The 27,924-nt window shown below is 35.0% G+C and overlaps 1 long non-coding RNA gene across 2 annotated transcripts in view; it reads right to left on the bottom strand.

Moving 5' to 3' along the window:
• The window catches only part of LOC129061068 (uncharacterized), a 109,402-nt gene extending 83,319 nt beyond the window's left edge, over nt 1-26,083 (bottom strand). The window contains exon 1 of one of the 2 annotated variants that reach the window (XR_008528055.1): nt 25,617-26,083. This is a non-coding gene — a long non-coding RNA (uncharacterized LOC129061068). The remainder of the gene's footprint in view (nt 1-25,616) is intronic. The other variant, XR_008528054.2, reaches the window with a different exon arrangement.
• Between the last annotated feature and the right edge of the window lie 1,841 nt (nt 26,084-27,924).

The following is a 27,924-nucleotide window of genomic DNA, read 5'->3' as shown; positions in this document are numbered from 1 at the left end:
AGAACTCAAGCATCCATGGATGTCATAGATTCTATACCACTCATAGAATCCATTCCACTTTAATCATCCTTGCCTTGATTATAGTGATTTGGTTGGATCTTAGAACGAGACTGCCTGTATCAGATTGTAGCTTCATCAAGAACCAGCTATGTGACCTTGGGCAAGTGCTTTAAAATATTTGTGTTTCAATTAACACATTGGTAGAATGAAGATAATAGCACAGGGTTATCTTGATGATTAAATGATGTAATATATTTAAAGCCCTTCAAGCAGTCTCTGCACATGGTAAATGCTGATTACATATAAACTAAGCATGTTTTTGCTATTGTGAAGTCTCTGCTGTTCTCACACTGCACTAGTTTTCATTTCTTTCTTTTAAAAAATTCAGCTTAATTTTTTTTTTTTTTTTTTTTTTTGAGATGGGAGTTGCCCAGGCTGGAGTGCAGTGGTGCAATCTTGGCTCACTGCAAGCTCCACCTCCTGGGTTCATGCCATTCTTCTGCCTCAGCCTCCCGAGTAGCTAGGACTACAGGCACCCGCCACCATGCCTGGCTAATTTTTTTTTTTTATATATATTTTTAGTAGAGACGGGGTTTCACCGTGTTAGCCAGGATGGTCTCGATCTCCTGACATCGTGATCCGCCTGCCTCGGCCTCCCAAAGTGCTGGGTTACAGGCATGAGCCACCGCGCCCCGCCTCAGCTTAATTTTTAATTGAAACATATTTTAAGCAAAAGCTTCAGTCTAGAAATGCAATATGATCTCAATATCCCAGCCCAAACTTTGATTCCAACTAGAAGTTAGAAGATATGCTTTGATAGTCTTAAAGGAGGGGGGAAGAAGGCCACTCCTTTTGTCAATGAATGAAAAGGAAGGAAAAAAAAGAAAATAGAAAGAGAGACAATTTAATGTTTAAATTTCTCATTTAATTATTTATATTTTATAAGAAGAATTTTAATAATTTAACATATGTCCCTTTGCATAGTGAAAAACTTAAGTGTACATGGTACTTTGTGATGAAGATGAAAATTGATTGAGCATGTCTGGAAAAAACTTAGAAATAAATAAAATAATGATGCTTGTTTATTGAATTAATTTAAGGGAGTCTCAGAAACATTGTGACATTTAGCACATATATGTGTTGACATGTAAGAAAAGGAAATGCATATACAAAGTCCTGGAGAGAAACTGTGGGAGGAAAAGATGGCATTTTGGAAAAAGAAAATAAATTTTGAAAAGAAAAGATGTGACATGTTGGCAAGAATTAACGCTTGATCTTTGGAGAGAGAGATAATAAATTCTATCTTCATTTACATTCTTGATAAGCAAAGTATTAGTGTTTTTATTTTTCTAGACATTTAAAGCAGCTATTTATTGAATTTTCCACAAAATTAAATGTATCAAAATTTACCCCACATTTCTTCTCATGCAAAAGCAGAAAAACGCAAGCCTTTAAAATATGGAAACATTTGGAAGAAATCCCCCTGGGCAGCATGCACAAAAGCAATTCTGGATTTTTCTGGGTCCTAGAATAAATCATCACTTGAACATTATAAAATCACATCACTGGCCAGACGCAGTGTCTCATGCATGTAATTTCAGCACTTTAGAAGACTGAGTCAGGAGAATCGCTTGAGCCCAGGAGTTCAAGACCAGCCTAGGCAACACGGAGAAACCCTGTCTCTATGAAATACAGAAAAGCGTAAAAAATTAGCCAGGAATGGTGGAGCGCATCTGTAGTCCCAGCTACTCGGGAGGCTGAGGTGGAAGGATTGCTTGAGCCCAGAGAAGTTGAGGCTGCAGTGAGCCTCGCACTGCACCCAGCCTGGGTGACAGAGTGAGACCCTGTCTCAAAATAAATAAATAAAGGAATAAAAAGTAAAATTGCACAAGTGAGTCATATAGAAGCTTGAGCTTTTTTTTTCTAGACAAATATTCAGGAAGAATCATAAAGAACGATTAAACTTGATTGTTTTCTTTCAGCACCACTGTGAGCTAGGTTAAATTAAGCAAGAACCATGGTTAATATTTTATTGTCCTTTACTTCTCTCTTTAGAGTTAGGATTTTCATTCCCTAATCATTTATTTTATCCCATTTATGTACTGTATATGTGTGCTTAGTTTTAAGATTGTTCTATATTTATTTCGTCGTTCAACATGTCAGCTAAAGGAGTGAAAATATCTATCTAGCTTTCTCTATTTATCAATTATCTATCCGTATCTGCATATCACATCTGTCGTCTCAACCAAAGATTATAATTTAAAAGATAACCTTATGTAAATATGTATAATTATTTTTCCGTAAACAAGAATACTACTGTTACCTAATTCTTGATAACTTTTTAGTCTTTGTTTACTTCTTGATTAGCCAATGCTAGAGTTACATGAGATTACTGAATAACGGGAATGTGTTCATATTTAAGAAGATTGATAACTATTTCTACACATCATCAATTTCTAATAGATCTTCTTAAGAAGTATACATAAACAAAATAAGAATATGCAGACCAACAACTTCTAGACATGCTCAGTGACATGAAGAAAAATGGGATTCTTACCTGTACAACTTTACCAGGTCTTTTCTTGGTCTTTTTATGAGCTGTGTGTATGAAACATCCTATTTATAAACCTATTTAACAAAAAGATTTTTCTTTACAGAGACTTTTGTGTAACTAGTTTTGGAAGAAAGGAGTTGTCAAATGTTGAAACCTGTCTCTTCATCTCGTTGTGTATGTAGTGCCATAGTACTGCTCTGGTCTCAGATATTAGTATGTGATTTTTCTTGACATAGTTTTCCCATTTGTAAAATTAGAGGCATGATAAGATGACTTCCAAAATATCTATGTGCCTTGGGTCAAAGACATTCTATGATTATGTAATTTTATATTACATGTCATCTTGCTAAATTCATGCAGCAATGTTAAGAATGAATAGTTCTTTTTTTCTCTGGTAAATTCAATTTGAAATAAATTTGAAAAAATAGGTTGCATTTTTTAATTGAAGTAAAACTAATAAAATTTTGACTACCATAAAAGACACTCACAACCTTTCTCTCTGCCAAGATGCACGCTTCAACAAGACCACAGTCTTCACAATCCTGTATAGCTTCACAATACAGGATGCTAATTAGGCCTATGTTACTGTCAGCAATGTCACAGTCTTTACAGAGCATATCCAAATCACTAAATCTAAAATGGAGCTAAAGAAACTTTTATTTCTTCCCACTCTATATTATCATATCCTGATATTCTCCAGTAAAAGAGTTATGTGAACAAAGAGCAGAAAGTTATAGTAGTAAAAGCATTGCCTAGGATAAAGTGTTACTAAAGATAATGAACTTTGAGTCTTAAAGTTCATCACAATAAAATGGGAGAATAATCTCTACACTTTCAATCCAACAATAGGGTGACTGTACAGCTTATCATCCAAATCATGATACTTGATAGAGTTCAAATGGGGCAATATTAATAAGTATGCCAAGATGGTAGGTGTAATCATATCTGTTCTGAAACACTCAGTAGTTGTACAAATGCAGGCTACTGTAAAAGCTTATAACACAAATAAAATTTGATGAAAAGATAGAGAAATAATTGGGCTATTTTAAATTTATAAATGAAGAAACAGGGTTATAGCAGAGTTGCTAATTACCCAGATGTATACTAGGAGGAGGCTATGAAACTAGCAAGTTGCAAGATTACTGATTATTAGATTAATGCTCTGAGTGCCTTAGTGACTAGCTAATTACTAGAATAACACCTGATGTGGCAAACGGGATACAAATATTATTTGAGATATAAGGGAACTTCTATCTGGCCTTTGCACCATAGCTGAGCAAACGACTTATGTATTCAGTACTTTACAGGGTCCTTTTCTCAGATTAAACTATATTTTAAAATTTATGGATAGGAGCCCTTGTTCAGAACCATTTAGGTTGTTATTCTATCTCTTATTGTCTTAATGAAAAAGACTCTATCCAATCAATATTAACTTCTGTTGGCCTCAACAGATATGTCTACAATAGAAATATTTATATGTAAATATTCAAGGACAATATAGTAGTGTTTCTGATTTAAACTGCTTGTATAGTCTTTATTGAATTAGCACTTTGGGGAATCTAGTCTGAATTACAATGAAAAATGAAAATGTTAAATATTTGGTTTTCCACATTATATTCATAGCATTCCAAAAATAAGATATTTGAAATCAACTTTCTATAGATATCTAAGAACTTTTGTATAGAGGTCATTTATTCCCAGAGCAAGCCTTCTTAAGCTGTTTGACAGTTAAAATAAACTCTGGACACATACATTGCTTTGACCATCACACTCACTAAACCTGTCATCCAAACAGGGACTATTTATTACAGAGGGGTGTGAGTAACATGAACACACAGATCAGTGCTAAGATCATGAAATCCATTTCATCATTGTTTACTCTAGTAATCTAGCCAAAGTAATTCTTAGACAAATCTTATTAGGCTAGATATGAATGTCAGCCCCTGAAGTAAGCCATCTGTGATTAATTTATGCAGCTACTCAGTTCCATTTCCTATTAATAGTGTGTTTATCATATAACTGTATTCAAGAGCTTAGCATTTTATCTGATTTATAAACACATTTAATATATTTGTTGATGCAAGTTTTCACGTATTTAATAAAATGCTCTATAAAGCTTATTATTAATGTGCAAATTTCACAGATAACTGAGTAGAGACTATATCTCCTATTTAGGTCATGCTTTAAACAATATACAACAACTTTTAATGTATTATTTAGATGTCTTCAGAATTTGGAATGAAGGGTTTGAACTGAGCCTAAGGCAGCTAACGTGGCATACTTATTTCTGGGGGTACTTTTAAATTCTAATAGAGAGTCCATGCACATAGAACCTATGTTGAAAACCTATATTTTAAGAAGATCTGGCTATCAATGGAACATTTTTTCTCAGAAATAAAAACCATAAGCCAAATAAACTTCATCCTTTTCTCTCCCACAGTATCTAAGTTACAATGTATTTCGTTTCCAAAATTTAACTTTGCCTTGTTTAATATCAAATTTACTTTTCTGGCACATATTCTAGATGCAAGAAAGAAAATTTTAAACAACAACAACAAATACCTATCTTTTTGCTCTGTTGAAATAAGCATGAAACGACAGCTGACAACCAAGTGAGACAGAGGTTCAGGTTAGGGTCTGGAAGTATCTAGAAGATAATAACAGAGAGAGAGAAGCTAAGGAAATTTAAACACCATAAATGGGATAGGCTGTCATAGAAATGAAGATAACTAAGAGGGATAATGAAAATATACAAGGAAGCTTAGTGGCCTTGTAAAAAAACAACAGGCAAAGAGTTTTGATCAAGACACTACACACTGTCTTTCTAAACTTAATAGCATGACGGTTCCTTTAGAGAAATGCTGACCTAGACTACGTTTGATTGTTGAAAATATCACAGAAGACTAATACACTATATGTTACATTTTATAGATAGGAGCCCTTGTCCACAACTGTTCTGGATATTTTCTCTTCATTTGTCTTCTTAAGTGAAGAGATGGATCAGTTCATGAATCTATCCAGATTGATTGGTAGTTATATTTGTCATGTATATTATCAAATGGATTTCTTATACAGAATCTTTTTGTATAATTTCAGACAGCCTAAACCCCTTTTCTCAATTCAGATACTCCTTGGTAAACTTCATTTCTAAAGTGCCAGCCCAGCTTCAGCAAACAATCAAACTCTGCTGGTTAGCACTCTGTGATACACAGCCTGGTCTTTGCAGCCCTTTGTCCCCATAGAAGCAGGCATCCAAGAACCTTCTAACATATTTGATACTGTATAAATGCATGTTTCTGAGGTTTATTTCCTATTTCCTATTGGAACAGTCAGCAACAGATAATTGTCCTGTCTTGAAGATCAAGAAAGGAAAACTAAAGAAACGAAAAGCCATTGCAAGGGTATAAGCTAATTTGTATGCTAAACAATTGGATTCCTGGACCTTGTGCCTGAAAATGAAGCTGAATTACTAAAGGAAAGGTTTGACGTATCATAGGAAAATAGTTTAAAGTAGTTTTGACAAGGTTTCTGGTAGAGAAGATCAGAAGAATTTGCTTATATACTTTAATTATAAACCTCGCTACCAATTTTCCCTTTGGGTTGTTGATTCCAATGATGGCTGGTTAAACCTGGGCTGAAGATAAAATTTTAATATGAAGACAGTTTTGAAAAATTGTTAAGAAAATGCAGCTAATATTCGGTTGAGTGCCTACAATGTGTGAAACACTTTATATATTACTTCATAGTTTCCTGGTGAAGGAATTATTATTATCTTCACTATTTAAATGAGAAAACCTCCCCAGTTTAGAGGTTATTAAGTAGCAGAGGTGAGATCAGTTTGAACCTGTTAAAATTCTGGCTCTTTGGCTCTATATATTAGGATTTCTATAATAAATTGAAAATGAAATAAAGATTTTTCAAATGCTACTGCAAAGCACTAGATAAGCATAAGAGTTGCTAAAACAAAACCATCTGGTATTTCTATAAAGGTGCCATGTTAGCCAGAGGAAAGTTAGTGACCTAGATTGAGCATGAGTCAAACCACCAAAAAGGGCAAGAGAGAACGAATCAGAGATGTCCTCACCAAGCTCCCTTCTTTGTTCCCAGGCTTTTTACTCTTAGTGACAGAGACTTCAGACTTCTCTGCAGAGATTACAAAAAAGAGAAAAAGAGTTGGAAAATAAAGTGTGATTTAAGAAGTGAAGAAACTTGTGGTCTGTAGAAATAGGGTTATATTCATGACTCATCACTTTATAACTTTTAAAATTCCAAATGTAGAAGTAATTCATGTTCATTTCACATCATGAAACAATGTATGTATTTTTTTAAAATGTAATCTCTCCTTGCCAGTCCTTTCTAATAATAATAGCTTAATGCTCTCTTGTGACTCATCCATATGCATATGTGTGGTTTATTGCTTTTTTAAAATATATAATAATTATTTTGACTCAATTTCCAATTTAAAAATATAGCTTAGTCATGTTTCCAAATTAAGATATATTTCTAATTACTTTTAATAACTATTAATACCCAGAATATAATCATACCACAACATATTTAACAATTTCACCATTGAAAGACATTCCAATTATTTTCAGTTATATTGCTGTCAAAAATAATGTGGCAATATTTAAATATTCTGTAAGTATAAGTACTGCTTTAATTTTTTCTTTTTTTTAAGACATGAGGTCTTGCTATGTTACCCAGGCTGGAGTGCAGTGGCTATTCACAGGTGCTATGATTTTCAAAGACTCTGATAACTTATAATAAAACAGTTATTTTATCTCATGGGCATTTTCATGATATTTGTCAACCTTTTTTTGATTTGCATGACTTTTGCATCTTAGACCTTAGGACTATTGTATTGATGCATAACATGATGTAAAACACATTTTTTTAAAAATTGACTTTATCGCAAAGCCACTAAATGATTCAACATCTTCAACAAAGTGTTTTGAAACTTAGTATCTTAAAAAACCTACTACAAAAGCTGTAAGACCAGTACCAATTATAACAAGGTGCTATATTTTTTATTTGTATTTTAAAAAACTGAAACATTAAGTCCACTTAACATTTTATAAAGATTTTATTAAGACCTTGGTCTCTTTCGTTTCTATATTTGACATATGATTTAATATCTTATCATGATGTAATATCTTATGTCAAACATAGAAATTAAATATCATATATATCATATCATATATGTATGTAAATTACATCCTCATTTATCATTAAATTGGAATATCTGTCTTGATTTTTTTTTGTTTCAATATTTTCTTATGTTTGAAGATATCACGTCAGAGCTGATGAGATTCAGCCAGGAGCTGGACTTTAAAGAGTAATATAAAAATAGTTTGATGACAATTGTACATGAAATCCAAACTAAGAACAATAACTTTATTAACATTCACCAGAGAGACAGAACCAATAAGATATGTACATACATATATAGACATATTAGAGGGGATTTATTAGGGAAATTGGCTCACGGGATTAGGGAGGCTGAGAAGCTTCACAACAGGCTATCTGCAAGCGAGAGACCCTGAGATGCTGGTAGCATCACTCAGTCTAACTTTGAAGGCCTCAGGATCAGAGAAGCTGATGGTGTAATATCTAGTCCAAGGCCTAAGAACCTGAGGGCTGCTGGTCAAAGTCCTGGAGTCCAAAGATTGGAAAGCTTGAAGTTCTGATGTCTAACGGCAAAAGAAGAGTGTCCTAGCTCCTGGAAAGAGAGAAAAAAAATACCGCCTTTCCTCTCCTTTTTTGTTCTATCCAGCCCCCATTGAATTGGATGGTGCCCACCCAGATTGAGTGCTGATTTTCCTCACTTAGTTCATGGGTGCACACCCAATATCCTCTGGAAGTAGCCTCATGAACACACCTAGAAATGATAATATACCAGTTCTCCAGGTATTACTTAATCTAGTCAAGTTGACACCTAAAATTAACCATCACAATTACAAAATAAAATATCTAAGAAATAATGGGAAGGACAGGAAGTAAAACAAAGGAACGTGCATTTCTGAGGTTTTGAGATGGTTAGGAGTAGAAATTAAATATTAATTATGTGATAACTGTTTCATTTTTAAGCCATGATTCTTTGTAGGTGCTATTTTCATCATCAAATTAAAGAATGAATGTGGAATATGCATACCATAACTAAATACATTTATAATCGAAGTATTTCACAGCTTAATAGAAACTTAATAGAAATAGTCATTTCATCTTATTTTATGGAATGAACCTAAAGAAATTTTAAGCAAGAGTTTCAATTTTATTGTCATTTGAAGCTGTCTTCAGATATCAGTGAAGGAATAGCATGCTGAGAAAAATTAAATATCAAGGGAAATGAAGAGTCCGCCAAACAATTAGCATGACTTAATTATTTCTTCCTTTTAGGACAACCATTAAAGGTCAAGATATTTCAAGCTTAAGTGAGTTAGAATGACCTGTCTCAACTTCTCTACTCTTTATCTTTTCCTGCAAGAGACAGCAAGGCCACTGAGCATATGGAGACTGCTTGTTTGGAAAACATTTGAAATACATTTTAATTTGTAAATCCAAACACAACAGTAAAGTCAGTCCACTTTGTTTCTGGCTTCACATCACTTCTGCCGTGAGCTGCACTGTGTGCTATCAAATAAGTAAACATTTCTCACTTGGGGCAGAACTCTGAAGCCAAATTAGACTGAAGCCAAGTGCTATTAAATGATAATTTGCGTGAACAAGACTAGCATAATTTATCTCTTCAAACTTGAACAATTTAAAATATAACATTTAAATATTGCTATTATCATAAATATTTAAAAGATTTAAAAGATTCTTAGACTTCTTCAACAATGTATCTGGACAATGAGTAGAGGGCAGTAAGGCTTCATTTCCTGGCTCTGATATTTTGATCCAGCCAAGCCAGAGTTAGTATTTGTCCAGCTGCTGGAGTTCCCCAGTGGTGCTTTGATTGAAGGGACTTCAACTTCTATGGCATTTTAAAAAGGTAGCTGATACTTTCTTACATGACTAGCATGACTAAATATAGAACAATAACAACAAAGACTCATTATACTGACTAATTTCTTCACTTGTGAACCAAATATGCCCCAAGTCAAAAAAAAAAAAAAAATGGACTGAATTGGGAGTGCAACTAATAATCAAATTGATTAAAGGATAATTATAGAGCTTCCCTATCTGAAAGCTATGAATCACATATGACCAAAATTTTAAATTCATTTTTTAAAATTAAAAATTCTGCTTCTCAGTCATACAAGCCAAAATTCAAGCTCTCAGCAACATGTGACTAGTTATCACAGTACTGGACAGTGCAGACATAGAGCACGTCTTGCAAATAGGAAAATTCTATTGGAAAGTGTTGCTACACAGAATAAGTACATTGCTCAGTGATTTGTTCTTTTTTTTTAAATTTTATTATTATTATACTTTAAGTTTTAGGGTACATGTGCACAACGTGCAGGTTTGTTACATATGTATACATGTGCCATGTTGGTGTGCTGCACCCATTAACTCGTCATTTAGCATTAGGTATATCTCCTAATGCTATCCTCCCCACTCCCCTCAGCCTTGCAACGCTGTGCTTTGCTAGAAATGCTACAGATTCAGGGTGATGGATCATATTGCACTTATGCCCTACTGAACATTTCAAAGTCATGTTCTGGTGCCAGAATCAAATCTTTAAATTCAACCATCTATTCCAAATTACCATTCTCATAGCATTTCCTAACTAGGAAATTTGTGTGTACTTATAGGTAGTTAATTTTTTAATTCTATTAATTTAACTGTATGCCTTGTGTTTTCAGGTCTAAAATTAAAGATTTTGCCTTTATGCACATATTCATTTGGGCTCTAGAAGCTTCAAAGAAGTATGGCTTTGCATTATATTTATTGCCAATCATTGATTTTTGGCTTTGGAAATTGTATTAATACATCATTCGACATCTGTTTGGACATGCATCAGTCGTATACGTAATAGAGTATGTATAAGGTTTAATTTGTAAGACATCACTGCTTATTTTGTGACTCTGTCCACAACTTTAAATATAGTTTTTCTTATTTTTAAAATTATAAACAATGCTGATAGTAGTTTTTTGAGGAATACAAAAACATTGTTTTTCTACTAGTTGAATAAAAGTATAAAATATTTTAATATTCTGTCTTGTCTAAAAATAAAACTTATGTTAGATATCAAATGTGAACCAACATTAAACAAGAAATATTTGGGTCTTACTCACATTATGAAAAAAAAGAGGCATTATTAATTCTTAGGCTTAGAGGAATAAAGTTGTGCAATTAGTTATTATGATACAATACTTTTAAATATTAAGAATATGTATTTATTTTCCTATTTGATTTTTAATACTTTTAATTATTCATTTATTTATGTTTTAAACATCTACTTGATCATAAATGTTAACATCTGACTGAAAGATTTGATGGACTGGAGTAAGTAAATTTTTACAATTACGACATTATATGCATTCAGATTATATATCTCCATACATATGTGTGTGATGAATTATAAAAGTCTTTTGTAAAAGTCCTTCAAGGTCATTCGCAATGCATATACAACAATTAATGAGGAAACAGAAATTCCACAAAGGCAAAATGAAAAAAAAAATTACCTGTTACCAGCTAAAGACAATTCCTGCTACTTTTTTGATGTGTGGTTTTATAGGTGTCTATCACATACTTACGTATACATATGTAAATATATATTTTTGTGTATTTAAATATTTATTTAAAAAATTTTAAGGCTGGGCGCAGTGGCTCACGCCTGTAATCCCAGCACTTTGGGAGGCCGAGGTGGGTGGATCACGAGGTCAGGAGATGGAGACCATCCTGGCTAGCACAGTGAAACCCCATCTCTACTAAAAATACAAAAAATTAGCCGGGCGTTGTGGCCAGTGCCTGTAGTCCCAACTACTTGGGAGGCTGAGGCAGGAGAATGGCGTGAACTTGGGAGGCGGAGCTTGCAGTGAGCTGAGATTGCGCCACTGCACTCCAGCCTGGGCAACAGTGAGACTCCATCACAAAAAAAAAAAAAAAAAAAAATTTAAAATGAGATTATATTTTATACATTTTATTTTGTATATATACTTCGTCTGTTTGTAATCATTGTGTCTCATGTAATGTCTTTTAAACATTCTTGGTTCTATTATCAACCTTCTGTAACAGCATTTCAAATAGATATATGTTCTTCCATATAGGATAAACAGCCAAGGACATTAGTTTACGCCTTTATTAAGGTGTGTCTATTTGAGAACAGCAGAAAGATATGTTTTCTGAGGAAATCAGAAACTTAAAGATTTTATAGAACATTGTTCAAAGTCAGTCAAAGTTGCATTAATCTTCGAACAGGGTGTTGGGGCAGTAAGACTGTGGTCACAGTGTACCAGCCATTGACTGGTCATTTTGGGTTTAAAAAAGAAGCACAAAAGAACAGCTGGGGAATAAGGTCTTGCAAGAATCACAGTGGAATATTTTTAGTCCTTAAGGGTCTTTCAGAATAATTATACCGTAATTCATTTAATAAAATAAGTTACTCTTAGGGATATTATTTTTCTCATTTAATAAATTAAAGCCTTTTAGTTGAGCTTTTCTAGCTAAGTCTTTGGACCCTCTACATATTTTTCTTAGGCCTTTATAATAAAGATCAATATTTATAATAATGGAACCTGGATCAAATAAGTGTATTAGGTACACTTAATTAATATATTAGGTGTCTATGGTTATATTTTTTGCACATAAGGTAACAGCTTCTTTCTTGCTTATTAAGTTTGCTTAAACTGATCCTCTGATTATCTGCATTTCTCAAAAATCCTTGAATACTTTCTAGTGTTATTGCTGGCAAATGCAAGGTCCAAGTTAATTCAAATAGAGGTTTGAAATAGTGCATGAATATTTTCATCTTTTCCCTCCATGTGATCTCCCTGAGAGTGTGCCTGGGCTAGTCTGTCACAATCACAATAATGTAGCAGACTTATGGAGGAGAGTGCAGTGACACAGGTAAGGCCCTTCTAGACCAGACAGCACCCAGCTGACCCACTAGTTTACCAAAGACCCATAAAGAAGCCCAGCTGAGATCAGTTAAGCCAAGCCTTTGTCAGGAAAACCAGCTAACTGACCCATGGACTCACGCAGAAAAGAACATTTATTGCCATATGCCACTGAAATTTGTGATTGTTTGCTACGCTACATTATTATGGGAATAGATAACCAATATATTGGCCAAATATAAGTACAAGCAAAGCTAATCAATGTACTTTGTTGCTTCCATCCATTCCAAATCTCTGGGGGAACTCACATAAGTGGGATGTGTGTGTGTGTGTGTGTGTATTAGAGAATAAGAACCTCCCTAACATACACACAAATACACACACACACACACACACACACACACACAGAGAGAGAGAGAGAGAGATAATCTTAACAACACTAGAAAACTAGAAAGTCCACTACAAAACATTATGAAGACTTTCTGGAAGGAGATAGAAGATGGCATTAGATACACAGAATAAAAATTCCAGCAGAAACTAGTTTCAAATCTGCAGGAGAAATACTGCAAGGTGTTAAGAAACATTACAGGACAATTCTTATTTCAGATGGAATAAAAATTAGGTGCAGCAGGCATCCAGAGGCAAACATGAAAGAGAGGAATTGGAGCATTGCTTTAAGAGAAGATGAATCCTGATTCTGATGTATATGTTTTTAATGAAAAGATGCTTTGGAAAATAACAAAGAAGAGCAATGCTATTTTGAAAACAGGATCTGTACGTACCATTAAAAATAAAGTATTGTTCTGTTGAAGTTCACATTAGTAACAAGATAGAGCATTACTTCTATATCTAAATATGTCCTCAGTAATATAAACCAAGTGGAGTTTATTTTCAGTTGCTGTGGTTTTGATGAAGTTGTGCACAGGTGATCTAATTTTGTGTTTATTGACAAAGTCAAAGTAACTGAACCTGATATTCTGAAGACCATTTCACTTTGACTATTTAACACTGAGCTGGATTTCTGCAGATCTTAACTGAACATTTGAAATAAACTTTGGCAAATAGTCAAACTTTTATTTGGGAATTGAAAAAAAAATCCCCTCATATAGGCAAGTTGATATTAAGTAAACATTTGAAATCTCTTTTCTCACATTGGTAATAGCCATCCTCCCACTCCAAATTCAAGTGTTTTTGTTCTATAACATATAAAATATCTTTTTGAAGGGTCTGCAAAGATTTTGCTATTGCTATTACTCAACCTAGAGCTGATTAAATCAGGAGCAGCTAGCTGTCTGGGCTAATCTAATCAGATTATTTCTTAGACATTTTGAACTGAGAATTACAGAGAATATGTAAACTGAGAGATACCTACACATCATGTTACTTAGATACTTTGGGGAGGAGGCTCATGGGAAAATCCTCATTTCTTTGCTTTCAAGTCTTCATTGTTCAACAATTCCACAGATTTTATAACCCCGCACCCCTGTGTGCATATATAGGCATGCACACACACAGAAGCACACCTCTACATGCACACATTTTAAGTTGTGTTCTGGTTCTTATATCCAGATCCATTCGTATCCTGACCTGAGAAGAAATTCTTCACCTATATGAAAGTATCAGTGGCTCAATAGGCTGGCTCGTCCTTGGAACCAAAAAGCAACCTGAACACTGAATAAAATATTTCCTTTAATAATTATGTGTTGACTATTAAGAAGAAGTATATCTCTGATATAGGCAACAAAATAGATTTGTTCTTTTTTTATATATACTACTATTACTCATGTTACTCCTATAGAAAAATATAAAATTTAAAAGTGGGCTGGCCACGGTGGCTCACGCCTGTAATCCCAGCATTTTGGGAGGCTGAGGCGGGTGGTTCACCTGAGGTCAGGAGTTCGAGACCAGCCTGGCCAACATAACAAAACCCCATCTCTACTAAAAATACAAAAATTAGCCAGGCATAATGACATGTGCCTGTAACCCCAGCTACTAGGGGGGCTGAAGCAGGAGGATCGCTTGAACCTGGGAGCCAGAGGTTGCAGTGAGCCAAGATCATGCCACTGCACTCCAGCCTGGGAAACAGAGCAAGACTCTGTCTTAAAAAAAAAAAAAAATTAAAAGTAAGTGCACTTAACTTAGATATGTTTTGGGTATCTTAGGGACTATTCCTTACCTGGTTTTGAATATGTCTAACTGAATCCAAGAAAAGTTCTCTTGATGAGCATTATTGAATACACAGCAAAGAGAAAACTGTAGCTATGGTTCTTTACCCCAGGTAAACACTCTTTTAGCATCAGCTAAAAACTATCTTAAGAATAGCTGAAGAACACATTCAGCATTAAGGCCTCCCTGCCTAGTGAATTTGTCTCATTACTGTGCCAGTTAAGACTCTGAAAAACCAAAATCAAAAAAACAAAAAACTCCACTTCTGTCTGTGTAGCCAATGTAATGTAATTAGGTCGATGTGGAATTGTTTAATTCTTACTGTAGAAACACAACAGGACACCTGCAGAATCAAATTTCATCCTAGGTAAGTCTAGCCCTAAAAAACCAAAACCAAAACAAACAAATCCCCATCAGTTTCATGCTTAGGCCAAAACAAGTTTCAGAACATCATATCCACTCTTGAAATTTAACTGATTTTTATAGATTCAATAATATTTTGAAAGAAAGAAAATGAATATGGACTGTTTCATTTATAGGGAAAAAAAAGCAATGATATTCAAGATTAATCCAATTGTAAAATTTTTTTTTGTTCCTGGAGAGGATACCAGTGATTTTCATGTAAATTCACATTCCTGTAGGCTTATAGTCTCAGGAAAAGAAAGCAAGGGATCATAAGTACTAAACAATAGTATTACTTAGAAATTACATTTTCAAGAATGCATACATATGGTTATCTTAAAATAAAATTTGGAAAAAAGGAGAGAAATTTTACTTTTGTCATTTTAATGTGCAAATGAAATTTTCATTGAAAGATGACATATTTGAGAAAGAAAACAGAAAAAATATTCTTTTACCATGGCAAAATGTAAATATCTACTACATCTGGGTACATGACTGATAATTTGTTCTGTATCCTTGGTTGATAGGTTTCACAATTGAAATTACAATATAGTGTTTATGTAATAACAATTTATGATAAATATATACAACTTCTACACATTTATTTTTATTGTTACTACTCTGGTTCATATTCATAGCTATAAACATGAATGAGTGTTTTAGAAAATATAATTTAGTTATGCAACTTCTAAATTGGAGAAAGATGCAAAAATTATATAAGAAAAATTATACTAATAAGATACATTTCAGAGAAATCATGTTTAACTTGCATTTTTCTTTTTGAAAGGTAAATTTAAAATAATGGAAGAATTTTTTTTCATATGGAATAAACCAAGAGACATTTTCAGGAATTTTGTTGAGAATTTGATTTGAGCCAGGTGCAGTGGCACATGCCTGTAATCCCAGCACTTTGAGAGTCCAAAGTGGGAGGATTGATGGAGACCAGGATTTCAAGCAACACCAGAATTCAACTCTACATTTCTTTTTTTTTTTGTAGGCAGACATGGTGGCACGTGCCTCTAGTCCTAACTACTTAGGAGACTGAGGTGGAAGGATTGCTTGAATCCAGGAGTTCAAGGCTGCAGTGAGCTATGATTGTGCACTGCACTCTAGCCCGAGTGACAGAGCAAGACCCTATCTTTCAACAAAAAAAAATTGATTTGTTCAATAAATAGAGATTCAGTTGCTGAGTTCGAAGCAGAATAGTCATAGCTGTCAAAGCAAATCTACTTTACAAAATGAAATTGAGCATTTATGTACAAAACTGTAATATCTTGTGAATCAGTCAATAATAAAAATTTTCCCTACATCAGGCTATATAAAGTCATTTACTAATTAATTCACATCAAGATTAATTAGGTAAGCCAGAGGGTTATTAGTCTACCCATTTTGCAGATGAAGAAGCAAAGGTAAGAGAAGTTAAGATATATGCCACAGGCTCCAATAAAATGATGGCACTTTTTATTTACTCATGTCATGTAAATTCACATTCAAAGCACTAGACTAAATCACTCACTAATCCTCTTAATTTTACTATGCAGTTTGTAGGGCACAGGTACAATTATCTTTGTTTTACCTTTAACGAGAGTGTACTACTCTCCGACAAATAGTTTGCCCAAGGTATTTGGCAGAGTTTAGAATTAGCTTCAACTTTAACTTACAAAAGTTATTCTTTTTGTCAGCATAATCTATTGTTTGTTAACTGAAGTCTTACAATTCAGAAGCAAGTAAAAGTGTTTTTGATATTCTGTCTTGATTTTAGCTGTTATTTAACAGTTTCTTCCAAAATTTTTCATAAGTGTATCAATATTTAACATAATATCATTTCAAAATAATAATACATGCAAGAAAACTATAACCAGAGGAAATTAGTATTGGCTTAAATATATAAAGAACGATGTAGAGAGCCCGGGAAGCGTTTAGGTAAAAGACTGATCTCGATTGTACATCTCAGCTTTACTGCTGATTGCCCATGATGAAAGCTTACACTATATTAATCAAAATATTTTTAAAACGTATAAAATGGCTGTGAATAACCACCTGAATACCTCTCTCCTGGTCATTAATTCTAATTTTTAGCGCTGGGTCTTTGGACACTGTTGAGAGTATTTAGTCATTGAAGATAGAATATAAATACATTTTTAAAAATGCAACTAATTTATACTCAAGCAAAGAGCATTTTCAAAAATGTTTTCCATAGGTTAAGCAAAATAGCAAAAGAGTAGTAAAATCATAAATTTTTTAGAGCTGGAATAACCCAAAACTTATTTTTTAATTCCTCCTTTTAAGTGAGGAAATTGAATATCTGAAAAATGACTGACTCAAGATTACACAGTTAGGGCTAGAACCACGTTAAGAATATATGGCTTCAATCCCTCCAATCCAGTACTATATTTAGGTCAAATAATAAAAAAAAAAAGCCTAACAAACTGAATAATGCTTGTCTAGTAATGCATATATCAAGCACCTTCTCTTAACTAAAGCAAACTTAAAATATCCCATATAAGCCATAGAAAGCATCATTCTCATTCTCAAAAATGATTAAAGTTAACATAATCAGAACACAATTTTTAGATGCCCTCTCTTCCAAACAACCTTATTTTTGCACATGACAATGCTGTCAAGTAGCATCATACAAATTTAAAATTTTGAATTCAGTTTTGACTTTCTCTTTACCTTGGTAGCTCACAATTAAGCAGCTACCCAATCTGATAGTTTCATCTCCAAAATCTCTCTCAACATGGCTGGTCATTTCTTGGCCATTCTGAGATTGGCTTAGGGAAAGATTTTATTACCTCTTAGATTGGCTACTACAAATAAATTTCAGCTAGGCTTTTCTAATACCCTCCCTACACTCCACAATTTTTATATTGCCCCGAAAGTAATACTGCTAGATACAATAATATCAACCCCCTTCCCACATGAAAGCAGTACATAGTGGTCCATTACCAATTGATTTGATACTTACTGTTCTACAAACATATCAAGCATGTTTGAGCTTCAAGGCCTTTGCCTGTGCCGTTCCCCTCCCTGGAATGTTCTTTCCCCCATCTTTTTTATGGATGGCCCCCTTTTCTTGTTAAATCCCCTCTAAACATTATTTCTCATTACCCCGTCCCTCAGTCAACCTTCCTTTATAGTGAAACCATCCCTATAAATTTTATGTAATTAACAGGGAAGAACAGATGGGGGAGAAATGAAAATAAACCAAGCTTGCAGGGAATTCAGCAATAATCATTAGGTCAGCTTGCTCTCTAACCTGCTTTTTCAGTTTTTTGCCACTGAATGACACAGACCCTGTCACATCATCGGAGCTCCCTTTAGCTGCTCTATAGATAACAACTTAAACATTTTGAAATGTTTAAGTTTTCCATTTGAGATTTTGCAGGTCATGCATGCCAGTGAAACTACTGATGGCTGCTGTTCTGAAGGACTCACCAAAGCACACAGTTTTCACATCCTGATGATCTCACCTCCCTAACCCTGACCCATCTGTAACCCCAATTGTCTAGTCCTTCACCTTCCATGACCCTTTTAAAAGCCCACAACCCAGAACTCTTCAGGGAGATGCATTTGTGGGTCTCTCCCATATTGTTACTTCGCTGCTCTGATACCACTAAACACTTTCTCTGCTTCAAATCCTACTGTCTCAGTGTATTGGTCTGTTACTGGACAGCAGACATGGGAACCTGTTGGTCCTGTAACAACAGCACACAGTGTCTGAGATAGAGATAATCTTGCTTTTTTTTTTTTTTTTTGTATTTGCTTCTTGTTTGTCTGTCCTAACTAGCATGTAAGCACCACAAGAACGAATATCTACTTTGATCATTTCTGGGTCCGTAAAAACCAGAATAGCAATTTGGGTCTCAAAAAAAATTTGTTAAATATCAGAAATATTGGCCTTGCGTTCAACAGGCTCATTCTCCAACAACCATTTACTTTCTACATTTATCAACCATTTCTTCTTTATAAGCACCTATGTGCCTTCAGTTCCACTTACTTAATGATTCCAGATTCCAGACTTGGTGAGCCTTGTGTCAAGTTGTTATAATCCAGGGGTGACAAGCACCACTAACTTGTAGATTATCCACTTTATTGAGGTAATTTGTAAAACTGAAAAATCCTTGGCCTCTCTCAAAGCTCTTCATTAACGAACCACACCAAGATTCTGATTCAGAAGTCTTTAAATCTTTATTTAAAATGTTTCCAAGTGGTAAGCATGTACCATCTGGTGGGAAACCAGGGTTTACCTACACTATCTCTCCCAGTACTAAATGATCCATCCATTAATACCAAACTCAACTGTTACACCTTTACTGAAATATTTTATATTATCCTTGAATAAATTTAATTTTTCCTTTTTCTAAGGCTGTGGCACTCTCAGTTTGTCTCCATTTTTATGGTTCTAATAAGTCTTTCTTAGCTGGTAGGGCTCTGTTAATCATTATTTTTTACGATTATCATCATAGATGTATTTTTGTGTTCTGCCTTTCTCTTCTTCCTAAGGAAAACACCTGCTACCCCTGTAGCCTCATATGCCTGTGTACTAGATAGCTATTTTTTAAAAACAAAGTTTTTTGGTTCTTTGGTGTATTTGTTCCTTCTCACGCTGCTAATAAAGACATATCTGAGACCGGGTAATTTACAAAAAAAAAAAAAGTGGTTAACTGACTCACAGTTCAGCATGGCTGGGGAGACCTCAGGAAACTTAACAATTATGGCAGAAGGGGAAACAAACACGTCCTTCTTCACATGGTGAAATAAAGGAGAAGTGCTGAGCAAAAGGGGGAAAAGCCCCTTATAAAACCATCAGAACTCATGAGAACTCACTCACTATCATGAGAACAGCACAAGGGAACCACTCCCATAATCTAATCACCTTCCACAAGGTCCCTCCCATGACACGTGGGGATTATGGGAACAACAATTCAAATAAGATTCGGGTGGGGGCACAGCCAAACCATATCAGTTGGTTAATTTTATTTAAATCCGTATTTTCTACAAGTCATAGTATGGTATTTTTCACACAAAAAATATCAAATATTTGATATAGAAATGGAATAAGAAAGAGGGAGGGAGAAGGAAGAAAGATTGGGTAATATGTACAAAAAATACAGTTAGATAGAAGAAATAAGTTCCAGTATTCGACAGTACAGTAATTATAGTTAAAAATAATTTATTGTATATTTCAAAATATCTAGGAGAGAGGAATTGTAATGTTCTCAACACAAAGAAAAGATGCATGTTTCGTGTGAGGACTATCCCAATAATCCAGCTTTGATTATTATGCATTACATACATGTATCAAAATGTCACAAGTACCCTAAAATATGTACTACCATGATATATCAATAAAACAATACAAGAAAAAAGGAATAAAATTAAAATATTAGAATGAATTCGAAAGAAGTAAAGAGAAAAAAGAATGGAAGAAAGAAGGAATTAAAGAATGGAAGAAGAAAAGAAAAAAAGAGCTTATACAATTTTTGAAAAACAGTTACTGTTTCCTTGCTTTGATAAATATAAAATATGCCTTTATATAAATTAAAATATATTCTTCATTATTCTAACCTCCTATGAAAACAGATGGACAATATTTGGGGCTGCCCTCATAATGTATTTAGGGATTGAAAATGAAAATGAGATTCACTAATTTCAGGCCAGTGTTCTAATGTCACTATTTCTGTCCCTAATTGCCACTCTATTCCTTCTCCATTAGTTAGTGGATAGTGGCTAGTATAGTCTATTGCCCTTTCAGTTCTATACATGGTACAAATTGAAATAATACAAGGAGTACTTTAGTACTATAGTTCACTGTCTCTGAATGACAATATTAGTAAGTGTCTGACACAGCAACAAAAAATGAAGTAAGTGCTTGGAACATGTATAACGTATGGAATGACACAGAAAATAAGTCAGGCACAATTCAAGAGTTTGAAAGGTCTAAACTTAAAAATAAAGGCAGAGGTATACACTACTGACTCCATCTCCTTACCACTCAAAATGCATGACAGATGTCGATAAGCTGAAAATGACAAGGGCACAAAACGGTAACCTTGTCAGTCAAGCTGAATATGTCTTATCAAATATTTGGAAGTATATAGACAGATATTCATGCATAATTGACAAGCATATGCTAAAAATGTAAGACAATGATTGTGTAAATAAATTAAAAATTCCTAAGTAACTTGTTTGGCCTCCTGTAAGGCAGAGTTTAGGAGAAGTTATTTCCTCCTTCCTTTTCATTGTTACACTAAACCAACTGAAATAGATGTTCTAACTAGCTCAAATCAGGGATGTGCTAAATATTAGTTTGTTTTTGTAGATAAAAATGTAAAATATCAAATATTAAGAGTGTGACTCTGCTATGTCAAACCCTGAAATTACTGATAAATGTATAAACAAACAAACAAATAAATAAGTGCTGTGTCTTGGAAACACTCAAAATGGGAGATGGATTAACAGACAGAAAAGTAAATTAATACAAAGGAGAGACCGGCATCTTTGACACAGGACAGATCCTGGTACCGTTTACTGAGAGAGACGACATCTGTTTTCACACCTGTCAAGAGCTGTGCACCCATAAACACCTAATTGTTATATAATTAGATAAACATTACACAGGCAGTATTGATAGCATTCTGAAAACCTGGAAGAGAATGTCTGCCTAGGAGTTTTAGGAAGAAAATATTTTATCTAAACTTAAAGAATGACTTAAAGTTTATGATATGGAAAATAGGTGAAAAGTGTCTTTCTTATAGACAGGAAGTAAAAGTACCAGCGGTACATCTAAGCAGCTATTTAAGAGACGTCCAATAGCTAGACATTGTGAAAGGTAACTACAGGAGATGGTATGAATGAATGGAGATATGGGTTGCTTCAGTATATGAGTTTAAAATTTAAGTTGGGCAAGATCCTAGTGGCTCTGAGGGTCATACTAAGCAAGTTCAATTGATCATTGTAGGCTTTCGGGACGGAGATCAAAGATGCTGAAATAGGGTGATGGCATTTTTACACTGTGCTTGCAGTGCAGATCATAAATTAAAGGAGAAAATCAATTAGGGAGCTATTATAGTAGGCTGGTGCAACATAATTATGGTTTTTTTCCATATATTATCCCAGGTGAGGAAAAATGAAAACAAAATATAGAACAAGGGCACCAATTTTAAAGTTAGTTCAGAATTGAACTTTAGCAGATGTAGAGATAATATGTAAATAATACCTATTAGAGTACATATAATATAAAGTATATATGCAGATTTATATATACATGTACATGTGTGTATATACATTTCTATGTGTATATATATAAATCTGTGTGGTATTCATACAGTATGTGTAAGTATACTCAATCTCAAATCAGGAATATGCTGATATATAGACAAAACTAATACACCCTATAGTGTGTATATATAGTGTATACATGGTGTCTATACTATATATGTATGTATGTATATATAAAGTGTGTACATATATCTATACATACACACACAATATACTATATGGATAGATACACAATATTAGTTTATACAAATTCATATTCTATGTTTCAGGTATTTTGTTAGGACATTTATTTACGTTAATTCATTTAGCACCTTAGGAAGTATATATAATTTCTCCCTATTTTATAATGAGGAAACTGAGCCCTGACCTTGTATAGCTAGTACGTGGTGAATTCAGGACTGAATTGATACTGCTTTTATACAAAGATTTTTTTTTCCTGCTAAAAAGAGATAATTCTGGATTAAAATATTCAAAGAGAGGAATGATGACAAGTGCACTAAATACAGCGTTTAGGGTTGGGTGCACACATTCATTTTTCAGACCACTAGGGGACCATTTAGTGGGGTGCAGTAAATTAGAAAAATCCAGCTTAATACTAGGAAATGTCATTGATACTGAAAATTATGAATCTCCAAAGAACCATAAAACCCTAGCTCCAAGAAATCTTGAAATATAATATAGGCTATTCCTACTTCTACTAAGACTGACTGTACAAAAACCACCCCTAAGAGATGAGTATAACCACGTGTTCTAAAACTAGGTTCTGCAAGAATGGAAAAGGTTTCAGTGATATGGTACCCTGACCCCTCATCCTGAGATCATCAGGAACCAGGGTGAGTCTAGGATAATGTACTTGCATGCTCTGTGGTTGTTAAGTGAGATCAGATGCTCAATTTTACAAGTCTTAACATTCCTCTTTTATTACTCCCCTCCCCACTACTATTGTCAGAGGCATTTGAACCAGAGCGACTCCGTCTTGAATAGATGCTGGGTAAAAAAAAAAAAGGCTGATACCTACTAGGCTGCATCCCCAAGTGGTTAGGTGTTCTAGTCACAGGATGAGATAGAAAATTGGCACAAAATACAGGTCAGAAAGACTTTGCTGATAAAATATGATGTGGTAAAGAAGCCAACCAAATCTCACCAAAACCAAGAGGGCAACAAAAGTGACCTCTGGTCATCCATGCTGCTTATTACACACTAATCATAATGCGTTAGCATGCTAATGCACCAGTGTCATGACAGTTTACAAAAGCCATGGCAATGTGAGAAAGTTACCCTATATGGTCTGAAAGTGAGGGAACCCTCAGTTCTGGGAATTGCCTACTCCTTTCTTGGAAAACTCACGAATAAGCCACCCCTTGTTTAGCATATAGTCAAGAAATAACCATAAAAATAGCCAACCAGCAGCCCTCTGGGCTCCTCTGCTACGGAGTAGCCTTTTTTTTTCTTTTACTTTTCTTTTTTATCTTTTGAGATAGGGTCTCACTCTGTCACCCAGGCTGGAGTGCAGTGGCGTGATCTCGGCTCACTGCTCCGCCTCCTGGGTTCACGCCATTCTCCGCCTCAGCCTCCCAAGTAGCTGAGACTACAGGCGCCCACCACTATGTCCGGCTAAATTTTTTTGTGTTTTTAGTAGAGATGGGGTTTCATCATGTCGGCCAGGATGGTCTCAATCTCCTGACCTCGTGATCCACCTGCCTTGGCCTCCCAAAGTGCTGGGATTACAGGTGTGAGCCACCACGCCCGGCCTTTCTTTTACTTTTCTAATAAACTTGCTTTCACTTTACTTTATGGACTCGTCCCAAATTCTTTCTTGTGCAAGGTACAAGAACCTTCTCTTAGGTTCGGTAACTATGATTATCTTATTTTTTTCTAGGAATTACAGCATATATCTTTGCTCTGCTCATCCATAAAAATGCCTTTAATGGGGTAAAAAAGAGAAAAAACTATAAATATGCTATGGTGCCATCTGGAGCTAAACCACACGCATTTTGTATACAATTTTTATAATATATCACTCTTAGATAGCAAGATCATAATCATTACAAGTAAGAAGGAAGCAAGGTAGTATGGCAGAGAGAGAGATAAGATGTCCTTTGAGTGCCAGATCTCTCATTTCACTTCTGTGAAACACACAACTTATAACCCTGAATAAAATATAGAAAATTGTTCATGCCTTCTTACTTTACAGTATTGCATTGTGTCAAATAAAACAATTATATAAAAGAACTCTGGGAGCTAAAAAGTAACATGGGACATACAAAGAGTGTATTCAAGAATAGAACATTATTATGTAATGACCACAGCTTATCTATTCTACTCTCAGGGACACAGCATATCATAAACCAAAACTAAAATTCCAAACACCCCAACCAACTGAATGGAACCCTCCTCTTGGCCCAGGGCATTATAAAGTAAACCTGAAACACTAGTTCAGGCCATGATAGGCATGGGTATTCAGACATGCCTCATTATATGTTCCTCCTTTGGATTTCAGGCGCTGCTGACCAGTATTAGCATTAAAACAGAGACCTTAAGACTGACAAAACCGACTTTTTCTAGTAATAAGATATCAACATGAAAAGTAGCAGGCCCTGAAAAAAATCAAAATATTTTATCCCAAAATGTTTCTATGACATGCAAAGCTGTCTCTTGTAGGGGAAAATCTACATTCTGTAGAGAATCCCCTTCCCTTTCCAGCTCTTTTCCCTCATTCAGGAGAGAATTAACTAAGAGTTGGGTACATTTTTAAGTATGGTAAGAAACATTTACAATCTATTCTCTCTGAAGTCTGCTACCTGGAAGCTTTATCTGCATAATAAGAACCCTGGTCTCCACAACTCCTTATCTTAACCCAGCTACTCTATTCCATTGATTCTAGGTCTCGAGATAAATTCTTTCATCCAATGGCCAATCAGAAAAACTTTGAGTCCACTTATGACCTGGAAGCACCCTCTTTGAGTTATCCTGTCTTTCCAAACCAAACTAATATACATCTTACATGTATTGATTGATATCTTACAACTTTCTAAAATGTGTAAAACCAAGCTATAGCCTGACCACCTTTGACACATGTTCTCATGATCCCCTGGGGCTGGGTTATTGGCCATAGTCACTCACATTTGGCTCAGAATGCATTTCTGTAAATATTATACAGTTTGACTCTTTTAGTCAATAATATTCTTGCCTCTAGTTGTTACCTGGATCACACAGATAGTGTGTCCCAAATTAGTGGGTTCTTGGTCACGCTGACTTCAAGAATGAAGCCACGGACCCTCGCGGTGAGTGTTACAGTTCTTAAAGGTGGTGTGTCTGGAATTTGTTCCTTCAGATATTCAGATGTGTCCAGAGTTTCTTCCTTCTGGTGGGTTCATGGTCTCACTGACTTCAGGAGTGAAGCTGCAGACCTTCGCGGTGAGTGTTACAGCTCTTAAAGGCGGCACGTCTGGAGTTGTTCGTTCCTTCTGGTGGGTTTGGGGTCTTGCTGGCCTCAGGAGTGAAGCTGCAGACCTTTGCAGTTAGCGTTACAGGCCAAATGCGGCACAGACCCAAAGAGTGAGCAGCAGCAGCAGGATTTATTGCGGAGTGAAAGAACAAAGCTTCCACAGCGTGGAAGGCGACCTGAGTGGCTTGCCCCTGCTGGATCGGGTGGCCTGCCTTTATTCCCTCATCTGGCCCCACCCACATCCTGCTGATTGGTCCATTTTACAGAGAGCTGATTGGTCCACTTTGACAGAGTGCTGATTGGTGCGTTTACAATCCTTTAGCTAGACAGAAAAGTTCTCCAAGTCCCCACCCGATTAACTAGACACTGAGTGCTGATTGGCATGTTTACAAATCTTTAGCTAGATGCAGGGTGCTGATTGGTGCATTTACAATCCTTTAGCTAGACAGAAAAGTTATCCAAGTCCCCACCCAACCTAGAAGCCCAGCTGGCTTCACCTCTCAATAAGTTAATAATGAATATTATGCATTTAATTTAAAATTCTAGCAGAAATTATTGGCTAGTGTAACTGCCCAATGGGTTCATCTTGCCCACTGCCTAGACAGAGACTATTTATGAAGACAGGGGAATTGTAATAGAGAAAGAGTAATTCATGCAGAGCCAGCTGTATGGGAGACTGGGATTCTGTTATTATTCAAATCAGTCTCCCTGAGCATTTAGGAATCAGAGTTTTTAAGGATAATTTGGTGGATAGGGGAAGGCCAGTGAGTCAAGAGTGCTGCTGATTGGTTAGGTCAAAGATAAAACCATGGGAAGTTGAAGCTGTCCTCTTGTGCTGCATCAGTTCCTGGGTGGGGGCCACAAGATCAGATGAGCCAGTTTATCGATCTGAGTGATGCCAGCTGATCCTTCAAGTGCAGAGTCTGCAAAATATCTCAAGCACTTACCTTAGGAGCAGTTTTGGGAGAGTCAGAATCTTGTAGCCTCCAGCTGCATGACTCCTAAACAATAATTTCTAATCTTGTGGTTAATTTGTTAGTACTATAAAGGTAGTCTAGTCCAGGCAAGGAGGTTTGCTTTGGGAAAGGGCTGTTATTGTCTTAGTTTTAAACTATAAACTATAAACTAGGTTACTCCCAAAGTTAGTTCAGCCTATGCCCAGGAAGAAATGAGGACAGCTTAAAGTTAGAAGCAAGATGAGTCGCTTAGGTTAGAACTCTCACTCTGTCATAATTTTGCAAAGGTGGTTTCACTAGTAGAAAGTAACTAAGTCCAAACAATTAATAATAGCAGATACACTGACAAAAGTAAACAATAAATCTAACATTAAAATATGTAATAAATTAAAATTCCTATTTAATAAGATATTTGTACAAGTTTATACAGTTCAATGACAGAAATTAACCTCTGATAAAAAAATTAGAATGGTGACTACTTTGAAAGCTATCAATTGGAAAAGGGAGCAATAAAGCTTCTAGGGTGAAAAAATATTTTATGTCTTGAACTGTGTAGTCGTCTAACTGATATATACAAATGTATTGAGCAATACATTTAAGATCTGTAAAATTTACTTTATGTAAATGATAGTTCAATAAAACCTTTCCCTGGGTTCTATTCTTGCTACTTACTTCTTGAAACACATTATTTTCTTTTAGAGGTCTTTGTCTATATACTATCCAAGTAGCATGTAGGAGGGCTGAGTGCTTCTTTGGAAAAAATTATGACTTTTGTGACTGTCCAGATTCTGAGTACAGAGACTTTAACATGTTAATTTCTATATAAGTACTGCAATTCCTACATTGTTGCTAAACATAAAGGTACCTCAGTGCTACTTGAGGAGGTCAATTATGCTCCAAGAAAGGGATGTTGAACCTACTTCCGACCACTTTTGATTTGCAAATTGTCTCTATTGCTGCTTTCAGGAGAGTAAGAGAAGTTGTATAAATGTATTGGTTGTCTAAGCTTAGAGAAAAAACTTACAGGCTGAATTCTAACTGGTAATTCTTCTCCCATGTGCAAGAACATTAAATTATATTACTTTCTGGTTCATTCCACCAGATTCT

This window comes from Pongo abelii, chromosome 7 (assembly GCF_028885655.2).
Source record: "Pongo abelii isolate AG06213 chromosome 7, NHGRI_mPonAbe1-v2.0_pri, whole genome shotgun sequence".
In the NCBI taxonomy this organism is placed as follows: Eukaryota; Metazoa; Chordata; class Mammalia; order Primates; family Hominidae; genus Pongo; species Pongo abelii.
Note: the sequence above shows the minus strand (reverse complement) of the source record. Positions and strands in the feature narration are given on the sequence as shown.